Source organism: Lissotriton vulgaris, chromosome 6, assembly GCF_964263255.1.
Source record: "Lissotriton vulgaris chromosome 6, aLisVul1.2, whole genome shotgun sequence".
Lineage (NCBI taxonomy): Eukaryota > Metazoa > Chordata > Amphibia > Caudata > Salamandridae > Lissotriton > Lissotriton vulgaris.
Genome location: NC_141694.1, coordinates 1,670,764,533 through 1,670,770,532, shown reverse-complemented (window position 1 = coordinate 1,670,770,532; position 6,000 = coordinate 1,670,764,533).

The following is a 6,000-nucleotide window of genomic DNA, read 5'->3' as shown; positions in this document are numbered from 1 at the left end:
GTCATACGATATGTGGGAGGAGTGGGTTTTGTGAGGACCAGGGGGTCTGGTGCTGGGCGTGGTCCAGGCGCGGACGGGCGTAGACGGGCTTACCTTTGGCGCACCTTTGGTGCGCATGGGGTGCGTCCGCTGCACGTGAACGCTGCGTGTCAGATGTTCTGATATATGTAGATAGTGGAGGGGGCGGAGCGAGGGAGGGTCAGCTGGGAGGCGGGAGCGGGGTGGAGCTGCGGGCTGGAACGGCACAACAACAAGATGGCAGCAAAAACGAAAGTTAACAGAACGAGGTTGGGGTGGGCAGAGGCGCAGGCACAATCAGGCAGAAAATAATTTATAAACAAAGCGACCTGCAAGCTATACAAATATAGCGTAACGCTAAGATCTGGCAAAGCTGCAATTATTGAAATCGGGGCACACTTAGTAATCGGAGCCAATTACAAAGCAGAAGCACAAGCAATTGCTGCGAGGCGCTACGATTCCAGCTGGAGCCAGGGAGCGTGGGGGAGCGACCACTTCAGACGGAGTCAGGACATCAAGAGCAACTGAGTCTATTTTGGCCTGAACATTTGCTCTAGATGTCTCCAGGGCTGCCAGTATCTGAGCACTCGTAGGGTCCCGGGGCATCTGTGGATCACCCCCAGCTGCGTCAGATTGACCCCCAGTTGGGCCAGTTGCTGTGCATTGATCATTTTTGGTTTGCTGAATTCCGCAAGGCGACCTGTCCCTACCCATGGCAAGGGCGCGGGGAGGCGAACCATCAATATTCCTAAATCTTATTAGCAGAAGGCGCCGCTGACCTTTTGTTGTGGTGGCATGCACTCATCCAGCTCAAGGGCTCCACCCAACCACCAACAGTAAAGGCAGTCCATAGCCCATCTCCCTCTTCACCGGCGAACGCACAAGGGGGCCAACTTTACACGACATCCAATCTCCCCCAGTGTGTCCAATGTGAATCACTCGGGCAGCCCCATGAGGTGACCCCCCCGCCCCCCCGGCTACCAAGAACCGAGCCAAACATGGGTGAGAGGAGAGAAGAAGGGGTATCTCAGAGACAGGTCCAGTACTCTACGGAGTCAGCAGGGCAAGTCTTGAATGGCTCTAGGCCGCAGGGAGCCAGTGCTTGCTTGCAGCCAAAATGTTGCAGACGAAATGCAGAACCAGGCGCCCTTCTGTCCACCTCACGACACTGCGTCGCAGTTCAAAGAGCAAGGCACAGGGGGTAGGGTGGAAGGTCCTAGCATGTCGCAGCAAGTCCTGGTGGCGTTCCCCAGAGAGACACAGGCCAAGCATCCCGCGAACCTGAGCAGACAAAGTGGTCTCTCAGGCCTACAGAGTAGGGCTGAGGGGAGAAGAGTCACATACCTCAGGCCGGGTCGCCGCAGTATACCCAATTTCCGAATTCCTCAATACAGCAGTGTTAGGAAGTGTGAGCGGGCATGTGGTTCCTCAAGCCATACAAGTGCACTGGAGTCCGGGAACGAAGTGCAGCACCACGCAGTATCTGCAAAATAGTCCCCCATCTGCCGTGCCACACCCGGCCAGGCTGCCATGGCCTACAGCAGTACTGATCAGCCGCCCGCCAGCAGGGACAAAGCCGTTAGAGTTCCCCAGTGTAGTCTGCTATACAGGTCAGGCCATCAGCCGATCAGAGGGCCGAGGAGCAGGGAGCTACATATCACTGGTCGCCTTCGAGATTCTCTGAGAGGGCACAGGATCAGTTGGGCATGAAAAGGAGGGGAGAAGGCAAGGGGCTGCTTCAAGCAGTTCAATCTACCCGTTCTCTATCCATGGAGCAGGTCCGATATGCCGTCTGTCCACGGCTAGTCCCCAGAGCAGGCGCGGAGTCTGGGGCAAGTGCCAATACCTCAGCACCGATAGTAAGCGGCGTCACAAGAGTCAGCCCCGCATCGCCTGCAGCCCCCCTTTAGCATGCAGGGATCCGCCAGTCGCCGCTGGCAGGGCACACAAGGCCGCGCAGGAGACAGCAGCGCCTGGGCCAGATCAAAGGCCCAGAGCGCCTGCTCTCTGAGCTATCCATTAAGCTCACTCCTGCACCTCCACTGCAGAGTCGTTTTCAGAGGTTTAGGGCATGCCGGAGTGGGCGGATGCGAAGGGGGACTTGGGGGGGGGGGGGGGGGGCAGCCGACCCCTGGGAGGTCCCCCCCGGCGGTTTGGGTGGGGTGGGTGGGTCCATTTTAGAGCAGTCTGGCGTTTGGGCTGTTTTTGGGCTATTTTTAGTTGGGTTTGGAGCCCAAGCTATAAGTGGGTTGGGCTCCTCCTCCCGGCCACCATTTTAGGCTTAGGTGACCTGGTGGCCGGGAGGTATTTTCAGGTAGCTTTTGTGAGGCAGTTTTTGTGGTAGGATTCAATTTGTTGGTTAGTGATTCGTTATGGCCGAAGATTATCGCGTTTTGGAAGCGATACGTCTTCTTAGTGAAGCGGGCGATTGGACTTGGTAATTGGAGAGCGGGAGCAGGTCGGGCCTCCGCGTCCCCAACGTTTGGCGTCGGCAGGAGTGTCGGCTGTTGTGGCGGCGTGTGTCTCCCCAAAGCGCCGTCGACAGGAGGAGGTAAGTGAGCGAGGACGCTCTCGAACTAGGAGAGCGGCCCCGGGTGTGAAGGCACAGTGGGGGAGTGGTTCGGGGCTCTCTGAGCCTGTGTGTTTTATGGCATTTGCTGCAGGCGGGCCGGCGGGGGGGAGGGAGATGCAGGCTGCGCCGGTTGAAGTACCGGTTGCAGCTTTAAATGAGAGAGCCGCTTTGGCTCCATTGCAACGAGGTCGTCGTGCCTCCAAACAGCGTGGGGGAAAGCGGCGCTCTGCCTCGGCCTCCGCGGTGACGGTTAGTGACGTCACTGGCAGGGGAGGGGCGGAGGCCTTGTCGGAGCGTGAGGCATTGGTTTGCATGCCGGCGCAAGGCGGGCATGTTGAGCCTGGGCCTGAAGTGTTGGTTTCACTTCAGGGCAATCATACACAGGCTGTTTTTCAAGTGCCTAGGGATGTAGGCGGAGAGTTGTTCTTTACTCCTTCTCGCCCCCATAGAGTTTCTTTTCCAGTAGGTCAGGAGGATGCTTTTCAGGCAGGGGGGGTTGTGGAAACTGGTTCAGCTGTGGTGCCTTTTAGCCCATTATTGTTTTCTCCTCCGGTATCTGTTAGGGGTGAAGTTGTTTCTGTGTGCAGTGGTTCTGTGGGGGAGGGCGAGTGGGCACAGATGGGGGGTCATGAGGGGTCTTCGCTTTTACAGTCAGGTCTCGGGGATGAGGCTTTTGTCTTCTCTCAGGTTCCTTCTTTTTCTGGGGCAGTGGACAGGGGAGTGGAGGGGTCTTCTTCTTTGGTTGGGCATTTGAGTGGGTCTCCCTCGGGGGTTAGGGTTCGGTCTTGGGGGGGTCTGGATATCTTTCCCTCTTGGGCTGAAGGGTTGAGTGACGCCAACAAGTTTCAGAAAGGTGAGGGTCATGGGGATAAGGTTTCTATGTCTGGTGAGGTGAATTTTCCAGGTTTACAGGTTGGTGGGCGGAATAGGGTGTCAGGTGCTTTGGAAGTGGTGCATCAGGAGGGCGTGGGTCAGGGTTCGCAGGTGCAGGGTCCGGCGTCTGCGATGGTTCAAGCAATGTTGGACTGGAGTAGTGACGAGGAGGTGTGTGGGCCTTCCCCCTCCCCCCTCCCCCCCTCCCCCTCAGTTGAGTACTGTTTCTAAGGGGAGGGATCCTGTTTGTTCGGTTGATTTTCAGGAGAGTGTTCGGAATGTTGGTAGGGCAGCAGTAGAAGGGTTTTCAGGTTCTGGTAATTTTTGTAGTAAGGGACCCGGCACATCAGTCCGGCCGTTTTCTTTTCAGGATAGGGAGCGGTCTGGAGCAGCGGACTTGGTAGGGCGGAATGCAGCCTATTTACGCCAAGGTGAAGGGAGGGTGGAGCCTTGCGCGGCACGTCCCGTACCATCGAGGGATCCCATCGTGGCCAGCAGAAGCAGGTTCAGTGCGACCTCGGTGGCCCCAACGAGGGAAGTCAACACAGTCAGTGTAAGTAGGTCAAGCGCGACCTCCCTGGCCCCATCGAGGGATTACAGCGCAGTTCTCAAGAGCAGGTCCGGCGCGACTTCTCTTGTTCCGCAGGCTCTTCAATTTCAACAAGTGGTTTTGCCAGTGGAAAAAGGTTTTGTGAGTGGTAAAAGTGGAGGTGTGTACCGGCGAGTTCAGTCAGTTTCCCCGCCACGCTCACAGTTAAGGGTTGGTAAGACCCGTGTTCGTTCGCATACCTTTGGAGAGGTCCAAAAGGATGTGGTGTTGCCTGTCCCTCCCCAGTTAAATGAGTCGTTAATTCTTGACTATGATGAGGATAGCCCAGAGGAGGGTGAAGTACGTGACATGGTGTCTGGGTGGGGGCATTTTCATGTCTCTCATAGTTCTTTACAGGCACCGGTGGTGCACACTCGAGCGGCGTTGTCAAGACCACGAGAGCTCGGCCCCTCAGTGAGGGCTCCTCGGCGGGCGGATGACGTTTCACATGTGGCATGGAGAGCGGAGCCAAGTCAGCCTCCTTTGTTGCGTCCAGGTGAGAATGCTGATCCTCGGGCGAAGCCTAAAATGGTATCTGTTGGGATTGGGGAGGATTTAGTATCTGGGGGGACTGGGGGTAAGTTATACAAGGGTCGCTATGTGAAGGACCAGAGTGTAGGTACTAATGAGGATGATAAAGTTGTAGGTGCCAAGGTGGACAGTGGGACTTCTACAGTTGGGGGAGAAACGGCGACAGATGCCTTACATAGTAAAGAGCTAAAAATTAAGAAGTTGCCCTATATGGGCATCACTAAGCCTTTGGGGGCTCATTTAATGTTGAGCACTAAGGACAGGATATGGAAAGGTGAGTATGTTGAGCTTTTAAAGTTATTACATAGGGAGGTCCGTGCTAAAGAGGGTTCCAAAGAAGAGGAATACGAACTAGTCAAGCGCCCCAAGGTCCCATTGAACATTGAAAATTGGACGGCAGCCTTTTTGATTTATGCCAGCGTTTATTGTGAGAAGTTCCCTGAGCGCTGCGTCTCACTGTTTAAGTACATGGATGTGATTAGAAAAGCGCAAATCACAAGGAATGACTTTGCATGGGCGCAATATGATGAAGAGTTTAGGGCGCGCATGGCTTGGGACCCTGAGGCAAAATGGGGGGAATTGGACACGGACCTTTGGCAACACACTATGGGTGCTTCAGCTAGTGGTAAAACAATCTTTACAGCTAGTGGTTTACCTTTGGTTTATCGCCCCTTTCAGGCGCGACCCACCCGTGGAGGGGTGGGGGCCATTTCATCAGCGCAGTCTAGTTTCGGGACCTGCTGGGATTTCAATAAAGGGGCATGCAATAGAGAGTTTTGTAAGTTCCGACATGAATGTTCCCAATGTGGGAGGAAAAATCACCCTTTGGCAAGATGCTGGGGGCCTAGGCCTTCGGGTGGGCAACAGGGGTCCCAGCAGGGTTCGGGACTTCACACCACACCACAGCCACCTCAAGCTTCCAGGGGAGGGAAATCTTCGACACGTGTTGGGCCCAAAGGCTCATACACCGGTTAATGTATTTCATTTGGCTGACGCTTTGCATGGTTATGGGTCTGCTGAGTTGCGAGAGTTTTTGTTGTCAGGTTTTCAAGAAGGTTTTCATCTAGGTTATGAAGGGCCTCGTTTGCGGCGTTGGTCTAAGAATCTCAAATCGGCAGGTGAGCATAAGGCTGTGGTCCAGGAGAAATTAAATAAAGAGGTGTGTGAGGGCAGAATGGCAGGTCCTTTTCATGATTGGCCTTTGGAGAATTTAATAATTTCACCCATTGGTGTGGTCCCCAAAAAAGAACCAGGGCAGTTCAGGCTCATCCACCATTTGTCATGGCCAGAGGGTGGGTCGGTAAATGATTTTATTGACGATGAAGCTGCTTCTGTTTCCTATTCTTCTGTTGATGTGGCCATGTCATTGGTAGTAGCAGCGGGCCCGTCCGCTTTAATGGCAAAATGCGATATCAAA